Raw genomic sequence first — 19,107 nt, 5'->3', positions numbered from 1 at the left:
TTTCATCGGCTTTTCCCCCAATGAAATGCATAAGAAAACATTCATTTGAGCAGTATACTGTATTGCAATCTGTAACTGTTTGTTGAACGGAGTGCAGGGCAGTACAATACAAGCAGTATACGTTTTCATTAGCGTTTTGCAGGATTATACAATTCATACATATTAACTAACATGCAGGATCATGCTTTGTCCCAAAGACGAGGAATATTTAAGTGCTGGACAGTACAACTATATAATGTGTGCACTGTAAGCACTAAACAGACAGTATCGTGCCGTATTTATCTAGTCAATGTATGGAACTGTCTGGGTAGTGTTTTGCACTATGTCAGTATATCATAGTACTGTGTGTGCGGTTAATATCGTACCGTTTTGGTAATAATATTCTTTTTGGCTAATTATTTCATTATTTCATTATTCTTCTATTTGGCTACTCTTTGGCTATTGACTATTGACATCAGTGAATAAGCTGATTTTATGTTCCTGAGAGCGCCAAAGAATGTGCCTTAGCTCCATATACCAGATCTTATGATTTCAGCCAGGGGCTCTACAGTTAGAACAAAGAGCAGCGGTGAGAGTGGGCAACCCTGCCTTGTTCCGTTGGTTATGGTGAAGGGTTTGGAAATAGTACCATTCACAAATGCCCTCACAGAGGGGTTGGAGTACAAGGCTCAGATAGCATGAATTGCCCCCGCTCCAATACCAAAGCGTTTTAGAGTATCAATAGCGTAGGCCCAGTGAATTCTATCAAAGGCCTTTTCGTCAACGAGGGCTAGCATTGCTGCAGGTAATTTGGAGACTTCCACTGAGTACAAAAGATTAAGGATTCTTTTTGTGCAATCCGAGACATGCCTGCCCACAACAAATCCAATCTGGTCAGAATGTACAATGTCATGGAGTATTTTCAGAAGTCTACCTGACAATGTTTTGGCATACATTTTTATGTCAGTGTTAAAGGGGTTGTCCCGCGAAAGCAAGTTGGGGTTATACACTTCTGTATGGCCATATTAATGCACTTTGTAATGTACATTGTGCATTAATTATGAGCCATACAGAAGTTATTCACTTACCTGTTCCGTTGCTAGCGTCCCCGTCGCCATGGCTCCGTCTAATTTTCAGCGTCTAATCGCCCGATTAGACGCGCTTGCGCAGTCCGGTCTTCTCCGTGTTGAATGGGGCTGCTCGTGCTGGAGAGCTGCTCCTCGTAGCTCCGCCCCGTCACGTGTGCCGATTCCAGCCAATCAGGAGGCTGGAATCGGCAATGGACCGCACAGAAGACCTGCGGTCCACCGAGGGTGAAGATCCCGGCGGCCATCTTCGCAAGGTAAGTAAGAAGTCACCAGAGTGTGGGGATTCGGGTAAGTACTATCCGTTTTTTTTTTTTCAACACATGCATCGGGTTTGTCTCGCGCCGAACGGGGGGGCTATTGAAAAAAAAAAAAAAACGTTTCGGCGCGGGACAACCCCTTTAAGTAGTGAGATCGGTCTAAAGTCTGTGTGGTCATCAGGTTCCTTTCCTGGTTTAGGTAGGACCACTATCGTAGCTTGAAGCATTTCCTCTGGGAAATTCTGTGAGGTCTAATTTTAATGAGCCGTAGTTTTCATTAATACAATTTTGGTGTACATTCACATTTTGATCAGTTTTTATTTCATTTAATTTACTTAAAAATATTTATATTTGCATCAATAAATTCAAACATATTTTTATTTTCACTTGATAGAGTTGTGTGAAGACTTGTCTTTTGCAGGAAACCACCGGGTAACACTGACATGAAAAGGGACTTGGGGATTTTAGTTAACTGTAAGCTTAACTGGAGCAACCAGTGTCAGGCAGCTGCCGCCAAGGCAAATAGGATCATGGAGTGCATCAAAAGAGGTCTAGGAGCACATGAGGAGAACATTGCTCTTCCTCTTTACAAGTCACTTGTCAGATCACATGTGGAATATTGTATAGAGTTTTGGGCACCGGTATCAGAGCTTGAGTGGGTACAAAGGTGGGCAACTAAAATAATAAATGGAATGGGCGGACTACAATATCCAGAGAGGTTATCACAATTAGGATTATTTAGTTTAGAAAAAAAAAAGCTGAGGGGCGACCTAATAACAATGTATAAATATATCAGGGGACAATACAGAGATCTCTCCCATCATCTGTTTATATCCAGAAATGTAACGGGGGGGGGGGGCGCTCTAATAACTGCATAAACATATCGGGGTCAATACAGAGATCTCTCTCTTCATCTATTTGTTATGGGAATACATCATATCCCTCTGACTTCACTGTACTGCTCCAAATTGGGTATGAGAAGTGCATGCATGCTGATATATAGTCATGGACACTCATCGGCATCAAAGACAATATGCTTCTATATTTTATGTACATCATCACGGTACATGTATACCCCAAATGACACACCAATAGAAATATATGCCCCCAAAGTCATAACTGATTGGCTTAGTTTGCAATGACTGACACATGTTAACACCTTAAGTTGTGAGTTACCACTAAACACATGATTTCTTATAAAAACTAGAATAACCTTATTAATATCCCTGCCTGGCCCAAAGAATTCAAAGGAGGGGGTCTCAGGTCTCTCAGACAGCTTTTCTCCTGGTAAAGAGGTGTGGGAGGATGTGCAAGCATCTTGTTTCTACATACCAGCATATAATATTGAACAAGTTAACCATTTAGCTGCTAGCTATTCACTAGGAAGATAAATATGTATATAATATATATATATATATATATGTGTGTGTGTGTATATATATATATATATATATATATATATATAGAATACATATATTATTACTATAGAATTCTATACCCAAGACTGTAACAAGGGGGCGCTCTAATAACTATGTATAGATATATCGTGGGACAATACAGGTATCTCTCCCATCATCTATTTATACCCAGGACTCTAACAAGGGAGCGCTCTAATAACTATGTATAAATATATCAGGGGTCAGTACAGAGCTCTCCCATCATCTATTCATACCCAGGACAGTGACTGTAACAGGGGGGCGTCCTCTACATGTAAAGGAATGAAGGTTTCTACACCAACACTACTCTTTATTGTAAGAGCAGTGAGACTATGGAACTCTCTGCTTGAGGATATGATTATGGCAAATTTAATAAAAGAGTTTAAGAGGGATCTGGATGCCTTTCTTGAGTGTTACAATATTATATGGTATAATCATTAATGACTTCAATAGAGTGGGTGATCCGGGGATTATTCCGATTGTCAGATTGGAGTCAGGAAGGAATTTTTTCCTTAAATGGGGAAAATTGGCTTTTACCTCATTGGTTTTTTTTGCCTTCCTCTGGATCAACATTGGGGTGGTAATAGTCTGAACTGGATGGACATATGTCGTTTTTCGGCCTACTCTGTCACTATGTTCACTTGAAGTTTTTAGTGGTACCCTTATGAGGTGCACATTTCAGCCTGTGAATAGGTCTTCATTAACAGCAGCGCAGGTATGTGCAGGCAGACTCAAGCAGTGCAGCAGGCGGGTCTGGGGTCTGATTTGTTATTTTATGTTAATTAGGGCAGAGACACACAAGCGTTTGAGCGAATATGCTTGCTGCTGTTGCAGAAGAGTAAGAAATAAATATATTATGGATCTTAATACGTAGATATTTGGAATATTGTTTCCTTAAGAGTTAACACCAAAGTTATCATGCCCCCGTTAAAGTACACAAACCCTCCTTTGGATCTATATGTTTCATTGGTGGATGTTTATTAAAGCATATTTTTGTAAAAACGCGCGGCATCTGTCAGCGCTGTGCCATCCTGAACTGCGTCGCACCGCCACCCGGGACACAATAATAAAGCGGTGACAAGTTCACTGTAAGACATAAAGCTTGCAAATGAGTATTATGTAAAACATGAACTGCGTGGTGGTTAGAATGGGCGCATATTGTGCAGAAATCATAGTCAACTAGACTTCTGATGTTTCTTTATTTCACTTCCATTAAATGAATTCATCATCATGACTCCTGGATTCCTGTATTATTGTTGTGAGTGACTCAGGTAATACCTTGCAGATGAAACACCAGCTGCTCAGAATGCTAATGCATATTAATGGAGAGAATGTTTGCCACAGTATGTTGTTTAGTTTTTTATTAAATCTTTCCACCGGCGGATGACAGACTGATTTTTAAGTTTATATTTTATTTTTTTACAAACAAAAGTAGAAATGCTAGTTAGTAGTTATGTTTTGACTTTTCAGATTTAAGACCTAATTCTCTCATTTTGTTGAATAATAAACCCTTCATTAAAGTTGTATTTACTGTGAGATTCCTGTATTATTCAGTACTATCGCTCATTATTATCATCTTCTTGTTTAAATATGCAATGATTGAGAATCGGCCCAGAAAATCATATTCAGAGAGACTGAAAAGTGACACATGCTGGCCAAAGTCACCTCACACCTCTTGATCAGGTGACCTAGTCATGTGACCACTACCGTCTAATGCTTTTAGGAGAACCCCTTTAATAATACACAGTATCAAAATCTTTGCAGTTTTCCAGTATAGGGAGAGGGCATAAATGAAATAAATCCTCAAAAAGGAAAAAAAAAAAACATGTAATGTGCTTGCTGAAAACTGTAAGAAAAGGTTTTGTGGTCAATCTCCATTGTTACATTTCTAGGGAAGACTATCCTCTGCTGGTAAAATACCATACCTATATAGGAAAGCATTGTGGTGGAAGCATTATACCATGGGACATGAATTTTAATTACCGGTAGCTAAAACAAAATGTCATTTTAGAAATTAGAGTGAGAATAATGGTTGTAAAATTAGGTAATATAAATTAATAGAACTTTTTTTGGACAGCCAAACAACACAATGTTAAAAAACGGGAATCAGGATAATAGTGCTCCAATGGAGGGAAATGTAAGTGTATAATGGAAAAAAGTATAGGCGTAGACTCATCCGGACGTAACAGGACCCTCAGGCCTCAGTCAGACAGGCGTTTTTTCGCGCGTTTTGCGCATCGCATGTCGGATGCGCATGCGCAAATCGCGTGACCGGAGGCGAAAAATCGCGGGAAAAATCTGCACCTACCCGCGTTTATCGTCGCTGCAAAACGCCCGTCTGACCGGAGAAAAATCGCCGTGCGCATCAAAATGCGCATGAAACTTCGTCTGACCGGCGAAAAAAATTATTTTGGTGTTCACATAAAACGGCGAACGCAGATAGGCGCGATTTGCGAATCGTCATGTCCTATAATTTTTCGCAAAAGCGGACATGTGACCGATATCATAGCGAACTATTGGTTCTATATATGCGCGAAACGCATGCGCATGCGCAAAACGCGCGAAAAAACGCCCGTCTGACTGAGGCCTCAGGGGTAACCTGGTACGTCAAAAAGATCCCGGTTGGCAGAATATACTCAGTGGTGTTTTTCAAATGGTAGTATCCAGCAGGAAATCCATTAACCCTTTCCAATCCTGTTTGTATTCTGGTTTTCCTAGGGGGCTTACTCTTTTTTCTGCCATTATACAATGGTGCTATCTGCTGGCTAAAGCCAGTACTGCATGAGGTGACACGTTGGATAGGCTCCGACAGCAGAGAGGCTGTCAATATACAGTAAGAGAACCCCAACAGATGTCTTCCAACATTGGAGCTGTACAGCCTTAAATCATAATGTCTTCAAATGTCAGACAATGGATTGGAAAGGGTTAACATTGGTCCTGTCAACATCCCTTCGGGAGAGCGTCACGGGGTTGCTCTAGGTATGGGCATACCAGAGGACAAGGAGAAAGTAATGAGACAGCAAGCAAAAAAGCCCCTTAATGCTCCAGTGGTACGGATATAGATGGAAAGAAAAAAAAACTTACTTCATAAGGGTGCCTGGTCCGCAGCACCCCTCAATCCTATAAACGTTTATGCTTCACAAAGGCTTATTTGAAAGCCGAAACTCGTTACATCTATTTGATTAAATATCTGCATTTGGAATTTTGAAAATATCCCCAGCATTTGATTACATTATATGCCTTCCGGGATTGATGGGTGCCGCGGACCAGGCACCCCTACGAAGTAAGTTTTTTTTTCTTTCCATCTATATCCATACCACTGGAGCGTTAGGGGTTTTTTTTTCGCTTGCTGTCAGAATTTAATGTTAAGGATTACATTGCTTTAGTGCAAGAAGACTTAAAGGGGTTGAACCAGAATTTCAAGTTAGAGGATAACTTGCTAATTTATGGGGGTCTCACCACTGAAAAGGGGGTTTGCGTCTCCAGCTCTCATGTCACTGTGGGGCTGCTTTCCCTCCTCTAGTGACATCACTCTTAAACCCCCCACGGACGTGGCCTATTTGGGGCATAAGGGCGCAACGATTTTTTGGGGATTTTTATCTCCACCTTTCAAACGCCATAACTTTTTTACTTTAATGTCGACACAACCATATGAGGGCTTGTTTTTTTGCATGGCGAACTGTAGTTTTATTGGTGCCTTTTTGGGGTACATAGACTATATTGTAAAACTTTTATTATTTTTTTTTATGCTGGCAGTGAGAGAAAATACATCAATTGTGCCATAGATTTTTTATTTTAACAGCATTAAAGGGGTTGTCCCGCGGCAGCAAGTGGGTCTATACACTTCTGTATGGCCATATTAATGCACTTTGTAATGTACATTGTGCATTAATTATGAGCCATACAGAAGTTATCAAAAGTTATTCACTTACCTGTTCCATTGCTGGCGTCCTCGTCTCCATGGTTGCCGTCTAATTTTCGCCGTCTAATGGCCAAATTAGACGCGCTTGCGCAGTCCGGGTCTTCTGCTTTTCTCAATGGGGCTCCGTGTAGCTCCGTGTAGCTCCGCCCTGTCACGTGCCGATTCCAGCCAATCAGGAGGCTGGAATCGGCAATGGACCGCACAGAAGCCCTGCGGTCCACCGAGGGAGAAGATGCCGGCGGCCATCTTCACCGGGTAAGTAAGAAGTCACCGGAGCGCGGGGATTCAGGTAAGCGCTGTCCAGTGTTCTTTTTTAACCCCTGCATCGGGGTTGTCTCGTGCCGAACGGGAGGGGGGGGGGTTGAAAAAAAAAAACCCATTTCGGCGCGAGACAACCCCTTTAATCAAGCAGCACAAATGACACAATGCATTTTTTCTGTGGGTCGGTATGGTTATAACGATACCAAATGTTTACATTTTTTTAGGCTTTTCCACTTTCTCGCGATAAAACCCCTTCTTCGTAAATTATTATTTTTTCTAAATCACTGCATTCATAGTCCTATAACTTTTTCTATAGATGGAGATCTGTGAGAGCTTGTTTTTTGCGTGATAAGCTGTAGTTTTTATCAGTACCACTTTGGGGTACATACAGCTTTTTTGATCACTTTTATTGCATTTTTTGGGAGGCAAAATGAGTAAAATAAGCATTTTGCCTCAGTTTTTTAGGGCTTTTTTATTACAATTTTTGCCTTGCAGGAAAATAAGTGTGTTCAATTTGATGTACGAATTGTTACGGATGCGACGATACCAAATAGGTGGGATTTTTTTTTTTTTTATACTAACAATGGAAAAAGCACAAAAAACTATTTCTTTTTACTTTTTATTTTACTTTTTTTTTTTACACTATTTTCATCTTTTTTTACACTGTCTATGTCCCTATAGGGGACCTGTACCATTGCACTTTAGTCCTGCAATGCCTTATCGATAGCAATCATAGACAATGGCAAAGCAGGACGCCAGTAACTGTTGTCCTGCTTCCATGGCAACCCGTCGGGCCTCCGTGACACTATCACAGATGTCTGAGGACATCACTGAGGGAGCATGTTAAGGGGTTACCAGTGGGGGTTGCTATCCCAATGCACCCCCACTGTTTCAGCAGGAGGCCGTCTATCGGTAACAACCGGTTCCTGCTGTCGGATAGCGAGAGATCTCTTCTGATCTTGCGTATCCGCAGGGCGTAAGTGTACATACAGTTGCATTAAGTACCCATCTGCCAGGAGGTACACTTATGCCTTGTGGCTGGAAAAGGTAATTAGAGTGCTAGCTGCACATGTGCTATCAGCGCTCCACTCATTTCATTGGAGCTGTTGAAAATGCTTGAGTGGGTGCTGCTTGGGCATCTTAGCAGTCTTATTGGAAGTGAATGGAGCACTGGCTCTACATTCAGTCTTCTCCTCACTGCAGGTGGTGCAGAAACCCCACAGTGTGGGATGGGGGACACAAGATGACTGTTCTTGAGATCGGCGGGGGTCTTATCAGCGAGACCCCATCAATCAGCAAGTTATCTCCTATCCTGTGAATGTGAAATAACTTGAGATTCTGGTAAACCCATTTAAGCCCCATATAGCAAAAAAACTAACGTGTCCAAACCCACCAATTTCAGACCAGAAGTGTTTTGTATGTGTATGGAGTGTTTCCCAACTTTTCCCAGAGCTGTTTGGTTGTAAAACACATGAACACTCAGCCCACCCGAGCGTTCATGTGTATGGGGCAGTCTGGGGAAATAACTGTTGGAAGAATGGGCATTCAGCAGACAGGTATTAAAGATGCATGGGCACTTTAAAAGGGTTGCACCAACTGTTTCATTACATGCAGTACTCTACAAAGGGCAAAATAAAACATTCGAAGCTCAAATGTTTTAAAGAAAAATACACCTTTCATATGTGGTAGATGCTGTAGTAATGCCCCCACTTGGGATATTTGCTCACTGTTGCGTATAGACACGTCCTGCTGTAGTTCCTTGGGTAACAGTCAAGCACGCACATCCATACCTTTGTCTTTCTGCTGGGGTCTCAGTCTGCTGTCTGGGTTTCCTCTGCAGTGAAATAGCGCATGTGCATTTGCACCGAGCTCACTGAAGTGGTCACATGTACGTGGCTCAGTTCCACCTACAGCCTCCACAGCTATAGAGGAAGGTAAGTCTGGTGGGAGGAGCCCAGGTCACAGTGTGCTCATGGGAATTATTGTTTATTGCCTTACAGCTACAGGCTGCAGGACCGCCCACAGAAGTGTTTTAAAGGGCCAGCATTGCTAGAGCAGTGAGGGTACTAAAGACAGGAATAGGCAGAGGAGGCTAATGTATGTACAGTTACTCTGCATGTACAGTGTTATGATGATTTCACAACTTTACTGACAATTGGGGCTAAAGCACTACCTCTTTAAGTTTCATCCATAATATAAATTTTTCTTATCATTGACTTCCATGTGAGCAGATATCAGAGACATTAAAGTTACATACACATTATATTATGGAGGATCCCATAAAACTTGGCAGATCCACAAAAATTGCTATATCTAATTCATATGGCCCTCTTTAGAAAAATGAAAGATGTTTTCTGTCCTGTCTACGGCCTCATGATGGGTAGGGGTGGTCTTTGACAGCTTATTATCTTCTTGACAGAAAGCTAATATAATGTATAGTACTATGTATAGTAGCATGGGAAGTATAGACACTGGAGGGGTTTATCAAATCAAAAAAATGTACACATTTTGGAACGTGTCTTTTTTTGTACAAAAAATGCTATTTTTTAAAATTTTACATCAGACTCCCCACTTTTTAAGTTAGTGTGTAGAGCTAAGCAGAAGGGAGTGTAACTTAGCTGAAGGGAGTATCCCTTCCTCCACCCTAGTAGACTCTGGCAAAAGGTGCAACTGGCAAAAAGTACAATACATGGACAAGCAACAGATTCACCAAACTTATTAAAAGACTCGCACCTATTAATAAGTTAGGTATGTCTTACTCCAGAGCACTTCATATTAAGACAGGCATTTAAAACGTCTCTGTTAGTAAATCTGGGCCATTGCGTCTTGGTTACAATCTTTTATGATCACTCATTGCTCAGAAGCTTTTCAAACACTCATATCCTGGGGCTGAAAAACTCCTCACTGACAATCTACTATAGTGGGATTTCTCTTCTGCTTATGCAAAGACAGATAAATATTACGGTAACTGTGACAAGAGAGTTAATTGCTCAAGAACGGCTTCGTTATGTTAATTTTAAATAAACCTATTTTAATGCTAAACTCTCCTAAAGCATAACTAATGCAGCGGCACCGGTACAGGTAAGAATACAAAGATGTCAAAGTAGGGATCTCCTTCACAATGTAAAGAAGTATCATTCTTTCTATTAGTTTACAATTCCTTACAAAGAATGTTTCATTTGAAACATATGCATAGGTTTATGTGCGCACTTGTTAAAGGCTTAGCTGTCAAAAAATTTTATTTGACCGCTTTTTAACAGATTGAATGAATAGCATGGCGAATGGAAACAGATAAGGAACCAATTAGGACTTTATTCAGCGTGGCTCTGCTGCAACAAGATGTGAATACAAAAAAAAACTATTAGCCATTCTGCTAAAAATTCCCTGAAATGTAAGAATACAGTTACTTATGTTTATCTGATCAAAGCTTCTATATTTCATTACATTTTATCTCATGTATGCAGAAACAATTTCCATTTAGGTAAGAAAATTGAGATGCATAAATCAGGTAAGTTGTCATTATGCTGTAGCCGAGCTGGAAGCTTCAGTATCAGCTATTTCTGGGGCATGATACGGCATACTCCTTCTCTAAAGCTATAGCACAGCTACTGAAATGCAACATGAAGAAGTGAAATAGCCTTTTTGCTGCTCCGCACTGGGTTATTCCATTTCTAATAACTTTTATAATGTTTGCTAAACTTTAACTGTTTAACCCCTTAAGGGCATGGCCTGTTTTGGCCCTAAGGATGAGACAAGTTTTGGGGTATTTTCATCTCCACTTATCAAAAGCCATAACTTTTTTTACTTTTCCGTTGACATGGCTGTATGTGGGCTTATTTTTTGCATGCCAAACTGTACATACATGTATGGATTAAAGGTTTTGGGGTGGGTTGGAGTGAAGCCTACTCCATACCAGACAAGTAATAGTTGTATTAAACATCTGACATCTTACCGCAATAACTACAATTGGAGCTAGCTCTTAAAAGCTGCATTCAATGTTAACACAGTATTTAAGTCTTTAAGCGAGGGCGGCCCTTCATCACCCCATTGGCATCTCTGCCATGTTATCACGTGAATTTCTGAAGCCTCCCAGGCCTGCCATTTATTCTTGGCAACAGTGAAACTTACAATGCGTGTCAATGCGGAAATATATCAATTGCATATACAAGTCCCCTAGTAGGAAGTTAAAAAGAAATCATAAAGACATCAACAGTTTTTAAAGTAAAAAAATATATATATATTCCCATTTTCACATAAAAAAGGGGGGAAAAAAAGCATAATTGGTATTGCCCAGTTCATAAAAGTCTACAATATTAAAATATTGAATTATGTATCCTCTACAGTGATGTACAATGCCAGAAATTGTGTTCTTTGGACACCCCGTCTCCCAAAGAAAGAGAAAAAATTGATCAAAGAGCCCCATGTACCCCAATATACAACCAGGAAAAACTAAAGTACATCCAGCCTATAACAAGCTGTTATATGCCCCGTTTACACAAATATACAAAAAGTAATGGATTTCAGAATATTGCAACAAAGAGCCATTTTTTAGGAAAAAGGTTTTTTTATTTTTTATTAAGTAGCAAAACAAAGAAAACAACATAAATGTGGTATCACTGTAATCATACCAGCTCACTTAAGTCAACATATTTTTTTTAACACACCATGTATGCTGTAAAAGGAAAACTCAGAAAACAATGCCACTATTGATTTTTTTGCTATTTCATCCCACTTAAATACTGTATTCTTTAAACTTTAACAATATGTTATATGGTATATTTACTGGTTCCATTTAAAATATTCAACTTGCCCCCAAAATACCAAACCATTATAGGACTATATTGGCAGAAAAATAAAAAATGTTATGTTTCTTGAAAAGTGGCGATGAGAAAACAAAACCCCTCAAAATGGCTGATCCTTAAAGGGACTTCCCAATTCTAGATATTGTGCTGTAGGAAGCAGGCATCTCTGTGGCATAGGTTGGTACTGCAGGCTGAGTCCCATTTATTTCAATAGGATACAGACTTTCATACCAACTTGGGACAATTACACACTGTACAGAGTTATCTGATTCCTGCAACAAGACAGCTAGAAGTGAAACAATTCCTTTAAGGTGTTAAAGGGGTTCTGACATGAATAATGTTTTTATGCTTTAGCAGCCATTGTTCCCTGGTCTGCCTAATAAACACAGGGAACCCACGATTTAATGGCTGTTAAATCATAAAAACATAATACTTACCTTGTCTCCTGTTTTTGTTGACATCGGGGGGGGGTCATCTCCTGGCAGACGCTGTTCTTCTGCTTCTTCCTCCACGAGCCGCGCCGCTCCAGGATTGCGCACATGCGCAGTGGAGAGGTGCCCTCTGACAGGGGTCAGCACGGGCCGCCTCTCCACTGCGCACGCGCAGAATCTCGGAGTTCAGCCAGGACGGACGTGCCGCCCACAGCAAGCATTGCTTGTGACGTGCTTGCTGTGGGCAACCCGTCCGTTCACCTCGGAAGTGGCTGACGGACGGAGCAGAGCAGGAAGCGGTCATTTTGACTGCTCTTGCTCTGCTTCTACAAGCCACAGAAGAAGATGCCGGCTGGAGGGGAACATGCCGGGCGATCGGTCCTGGCCAGGCAAGGTGAGTACAATTTTTTTTTTTTAGTGACAGAACCCCTTTAATGTTGGTGATTATAATAATAATTACAATATATACAATTTAAAGAGGTTTTATCCTTAAGTTAGACCATTAATATTTGATTAACATAGGACCTGACCTGTTGATCCCCACTGATTAGCAAAATGATGGGGCTGCAGAGCTCCAGTTAGTGCTGGAGTACCCTAAAAGGGTTTTCCAGACAGTGCTGGCCACTACACCGGGGTCGGAGCAGCAGCTTTTGCTCTGATCTCCATGTATCCTGGCATTGATAGTGGGCGCTGCCTGAAAACTGCTTTCATTGTTTACACAGGTACCTTGGATAATCCGTAAATGTGGCTGTGCTTGGTACTACAGCTCTGTACCATTCAAGAGAATAGTAGAACAGGCGGTCAATATTAAGGTTCCAGAAAACCCAATTAGGTATTGTTCTAAGTAATAAAAAATATGTATTTAACCCATTAGTGATGGCCCCATTGCCTTTTTACATCCTAGCTAAGTGGGCTATAATTCTTAGGGACATAGAAACATGCTTCCTCTGAAGACTAAAGTCATGTTGGCTGAGAACGTGACAGCTCCATGCTGATGGCTGCCGGATGTAGCCGACAATGTAGAGCTGTTATGGGGGCCAGAATACACGGTCCCTGGTCATGTGATTGCCGCTATCCAATGGATAATGGTTATCACGTAAAAGTAAAAAAAGTTACAATTTCACTTCCAGTCATGAATCCAAATCATAAGAGGAGGTGAAATTACTTACCTAAGGCCTCTGGTTAGAGTTATTCTATGTTAAAGTGACATAGGTCAGATTTCCAAAATTTGGCCTGTCATTAAGGGGTTACAGAATATCTGCACTTAACATTTTCTCAACTGATGTTTAATTTTAAAGGCCTCATGAAGAGGCACCTATTGAAACAGATTTAGGAGTAAGTAGAGATGGAAATATGTGGTTAATATAGTGATATAATCTTTTGCAAGATGACGATTAGGAGTAACAGAACAAAATAGTTTTAGCTATGAACAAAACACAGCAAATGATGTGAAGCATGATGATCTGCGTACAGCGCTACAGAATATGCTGACGCTATATGACTTAGATGGATAATGAATAATATGATAATCATTATAGTAAAAATAAACATGTGCTGTAGAACTGGTGATAAATACCAATTTTGAAAAAGTATGCAAATATGTCTCAATGCAATTTCATAAAAATAGAAAATGATGTGCACAATAAAGGGATCTGGCACACATACTGAAAACTGGGAACATTTGTTATGTTAGGTAACAGTTTGTTCCGTCTTCTGAAATTCTTTGTCCTTTGACAAACCAATGTCAATTAATTTGAGGCTTGGGTGAGCCTATGTCAATCTCTATGCAATTAGTAACATGCTATAATTATAGTTATTTCTGTAATTCTGGGGCAAATTAACTCTGTCCTAATTTAAAAAAGAGAAAAAGTGTTTGTAGAGAAGATTGAATATTGATGGCTTACTCTCTTTATATGATTATGCGTAAGGATTATTCAAGAATTACATGGTTTTTTACTTTTAGTGAGAAAATATGTTTTTGCTTTTAAACTATGCATTTTTATTAGCAAGTGAAAAAAAAGGATCATCCAGCCCCAGTAATCGACAGGGTGAAAACACATCTTTATTCCAGCATGATGTTAAAATCCATGCATAATGATGTAAGTCAACCCTCATAAATCAGTTAACCCAACGGGTTTCTGACATAGCGTCCTTACTCATGGCCATGAACCTAGCTGCATTCTGAGGTTTTCATCTGTGCACAGAATATCACATGAATCAGGTGAGCTGACTTATCTGGAATGGATACATTTTGATTAGTTATACGTTCTTTATAATATTATTTGGCCCTTAAAATGCAGAGTTGGTTACTGGGAATAAAGAGGAGTAAATGTTGAACTTGAAACCTCTGAGACCCAATTTAAAATCTGTAGAAGTAACATAGTATGTTACGCAGAAAAATTACCTAAGTACATTCAGTTCAGCCTAGTTAACCCTCAATATTGATCCAGAGGAAGGCAAAAGAAAAACCCAATGAGGTAGAAGCCAATTCTTCCCATTTAAGGGAAAAAAATTGGAGATGAGCGAGCACACTCGTCCGAGCTTGATGCTCATTCGAGTATTAGGGTACTCAAGATGCTCATTACTCGAGTCGAACACCATGTGGTACTCGAGTCAATTGCATTTCCTTCCCCACATGTTTAGCACCATTTTCTAGCCAATAGACATGTGGGGAAGGCATTACCATTTCCTGCTGTGACGTGCCAGCCCCCCTCCACAGTAGTGAGTGGCTGGGCCGATCAGGTGACGGCCGAGTACTTAAACTGGTCCCGCCCGCAGCTCACCTCAGACGCATGCTGGCAAAGGTTAGGGATAGTGCTGCTGCTGATATAGAGAAAGTGTAAGAGTAGGATCCTGTCATCAAGAACCCCAACGATGCTTCTTAGGCCTACTCCTCATAGTGTGCATTACTGTTGTGGCTGGCTGGGAACAGTAGTGCACCATTTTTTTTTAACATCTCGGGCTGTGCAGGCCATTTCAGCTATAGTGTTCTGTGTGTGCAGTGCATAAGCATAGTGTAGGGACACAGCTACTTATATAGGGAAAGTTTTACAGTCCTTCTGATCCTCTGTACAAGAACCCCCAATAGTTGTGGCTGGCTGGGAGCAGTAGTGCATGAATTTTTGTATTACGCATCTAGGCCTGTTCCCAGCCTTTGAGTAATAGCGTTCTCAGCCTGCAGTGCCGTACAGCCAGCTCTCACCGTGAAACTGCACTCTAACATCTCCTAGCCTACTGAAAACTACTTCAGTTATACCGTTCTATGTCTGCAGTGCATTAGACAGAGGTCTCACAGCTAAAAGCGCTGCGGAATAAGTTGGCGCTATACAAATAAAGATTATTATTATTATTAAACAGTACTGTAAAATTTCCTGGGCCACTGCAAAGTATTTCAGCTCTGCCACTGTGCAGAGCGTCTCACAATACCCTTTCCTTGGTGGGGTTGTGATAGCCGCAGTTACCAGTACTATCCACTGGCTTTAGAGTCTTCTCCCACTCCATACAGCCTCTTATCTACAAGTCTCTGCGAGCAGTAAATTACCCCTAGGTATCAGCACAAGACAGCTGGTTAATTTTTTCAAGTCACAGCACAGAGCCTCCGCTATCTACAAGTCTCTGTGTGCGGTGAATTAGCCACAGTTGTCAGCGCTGTACAGTTGGGTAATTTATTTGGGCCCTGATCTATTCTTAATCTGCCATGATGAGGAGTAGGGGTAAGGGTCGAGGACGCGGGTGTCCAAGTGAGGGTGTAGGCACAGGCCGAGTTCCTGGTCGTGGTGAATCACAGACGGCTGCTGCGGGATTAGGAGAGAGGCAAGATTCTCAGCCCCCCAGCTTCATATCACAATTTACTGGTCCGCGTGGTAGACCTTTATTACAAACAGAGCAGTGCAAGCAGGTCCTGTCGTGGATGGCAGAAAACGCGTCCAGCAATGTATTGACCACCCAGTCTTCTACGCAGTCCACTACTCCCGGCCTAGGGATTGCAACTCTGAATCCTTTGGCTGCTCCTCCTTCATCCCAGCCTCCTCACTCCATGAAAATGACAAATCATAAGCAGGCAGACTCCCAGAAACTGTTCTCGGGTCCTTGTTATGAGTGGGAAAAAATGGTTCCTCTCTCACCTGAGGAGTTTGTCATGACCGATGCCCAACCTTTGGAAAGTTCCCAGAGTCCAGGTGATGAGGCTGGGGACTTCTGGCAACTGTCTCAAGAGCTTTTTGTGGATGAGGATGATGAGACACAGTTGTCTGTCAGTGAGGTAGTAGTAAGGGTAGTAAGTCCGAGGGAGGAGCGCACTGAGGATTCGGAGGAAGAGCAGCATGAGGATGAGGTGACTGGCCCCACCTGGTTTGCTAAGCACACTGAGGACAGGGCTTCAGAGGGGAAGGCAAGTGCAGCAGCAGGACAGGTTGGAAGAGGCAGTGGAGTGGCCAGGGGTAGAGGCAGGGCCAGAGCGAAGAATCCCCCAACTAATCCCCAAAGCACCCTTCTCGAGCCAAGACTCCATGCAGAGAGCTGGATGTTTTTTAGTGAGAGTGAAGATGACCAATGAACAGTGGTGTGCAACCTGTGTCACACTAAGATCAGCCAGGGGGGTCACCAGTACCAGCCTCACCACCACCAGCATGCACAGGCATATGATGGCCAAGCTCCCCACAAGGAGGGATGAAGGCCATTCACCGCCTCCGGGTCACACCACTGCCTCTTCCCCTGTGCCCCAACCTGCCACACAGATCCACCCCCCTCCCAGGACACAGGCATGAGCACCTCCCGGCCTGCACCCACGCCCTCACCTCCACCGTCCTCCTCTCCATCCAGCAATGTCTCTCAGTGCAGCGTTCAGCTGTCACTAACACAAGCGTTGCAGCGAAAGCGCAAATACGCCGCCACCCACCCGCATGCACAAGTTTTAAACGTGCACATTGCCAAATTAATCAGCCTGGAGATGCTGCCGTACAGGCTTGTGGAAACGGAGGCTTTCAAAAACATGATGGCGGCAGCGGTCCCACGCTACTCGGTCCCCAGTCACCCATATTTTTCCCAGTGTGCCGTCCCAGCCCTACAGCAGCACGTCTCCCGCAACATAAATCATACCCTCACCAACGCGATTACTGGGAAGGTCCACTTAACCACAGACACGTGGACAAGTACTGGCAGGCAGGGCCACTATATCTCCCTGACAGCACATTGGGTCAACTTGGTGGAGGCTGGGACCGATTCAGAGCCTGGGACCGCTCACATCCTACCCACACCCAGAATAGTGGGTCCTGCCTCGGTACTGGTATCTGCGGCGTTTTATGCCACCTTCTCCAAACCCTCCCCTCTTCCTCCTCTGCAACTTCTACCTCTCAATTAAGAAGTGTGAGCATGTCGCCAGCAGTCGGTAGCGCGTGGCACGGCAGCACAGTGGTGGGCAAACGTCAGTAAGCCATGCTGAAACTAATCAGCTTAGGTGACAAGAAGCACATGGCCCCTGAGCTGCTGCAGGGTCTGTCAGAGCAGACCAACCTCTGGCTTTAGCTGCTGAGCCTCTAACCGGGCATGGTCGTGTGTGACAATGGCCGTAACCTGGTGGGGGCTCTGCAGCTCGGCAGCCTCACACACGTGCCATGCCTGGCCCACGTCTTCAATCTGGTGGTTCGGCGGTTTCTGAAAAACTACCCCCACTTGTCTGACCTGCTCGACAAGGTGCACCGCGTCTGCGCACATTTCCGCAAGTCCACCACGGACGCTGCCACCCTGAGGACCCTGCGATGTCGGTTTCAGCTGCCAGAGCACCGACTGCTGTATGACGTGCCCACACGCTGTAATTCTACGCTGCACATGTTGGCCAGGCTGTGCGAGCAGTAGTGGAATACCAGCTGCAACATGGGTGGCGGAGTGGTAGTCAGCTTCCGCAATTCTGAGGAGTGGGCATGGATGGCACATATCTGCCAGGTCCTCAGAAACTTCGAGGAGTCTACCCAGATGGTGAGTGGCAATGCGGCAATCATTAGCGTTACCATCCCGCTGCTTTGCCTGCTGAGAAGTTCGCTGCCAAGCATAAAGGCTGACGCTTTGCGGTTGGAACAGGAGATGGGGGATGACAGTATATCGCTTGATAGCCAGACCACCCTCATGTCTATATCTCAGCGCATTTTGAAGGAGGAGGAGGGGGAAGAGACAGCTGGGCACACTGCAGAGGGAACCCATGCTGCTTTCCTCTCATCTGTTCAGTGTGTATGGGCTGAAGAGGAGGAGGAGGAGGAAGATCCTGAAAGCCATCTTCCTAGTGAGGACAGCGATGTGTTGCGTACTGGGACCCTGACACACATTGCTGACTTCATGTTAGGCTGCCTTTCCCATGACCCTCGCGTTAGATGCATTCTGGGCAACACGGATTACTGGGTGTACACCCTTCCCGACCCACGGTATAAGGAGAACCTTTCCACTCTCATTTCCAAAAAGGAAAGGGGTACGAGAGTAATGCAATACCACAGGGCCCTGGTGGAAAAAGTGATGCTAAAGTTCCCATCTGACAGCGCTAGCGGCAGAAGACGCAGTTCAGAGGGCCAAGTAGCAGGGAAAGAGCAGGGATCAAGCAGCATGTCCAGCGCAGGCAGGTGAACACTCTCTAAGGCCTTTGCCAGTTTTATGGCTCCCCAGCAAGACTGTGTCACCACTCCACAGTCAAGGCTGAGTCAGAAGGAGCACTGTAAAAAGATGGTGAGGGAGTACGTAGCCAATCGTACCACTGTCCTCCATGATGCCTCTGCTCCATACAACTATTGGGTGTCAAAGCTGGACATGTGGCACGAACGTGTGCTGTACGCCCTGAAGGTGCTGGCCTGCCCTGCCGCTAGCGTCTTGTCAGAGATGGTGTTTAGTGCAGCTGTGAGAATTATCACGGATAAGCGTACCCACCTGTCAACTGCCAGTGCCGAGATGC

Source organism: Eleutherodactylus coqui, chromosome 9, assembly GCF_035609145.1.
Source record: "Eleutherodactylus coqui strain aEleCoq1 chromosome 9, aEleCoq1.hap1, whole genome shotgun sequence".
Classification (NCBI taxonomy): Eukaryota; Metazoa; Chordata; class Amphibia; order Anura; family Eleutherodactylidae; genus Eleutherodactylus; species Eleutherodactylus coqui.
This window is presented reverse-complemented; position numbering follows the sequence as displayed.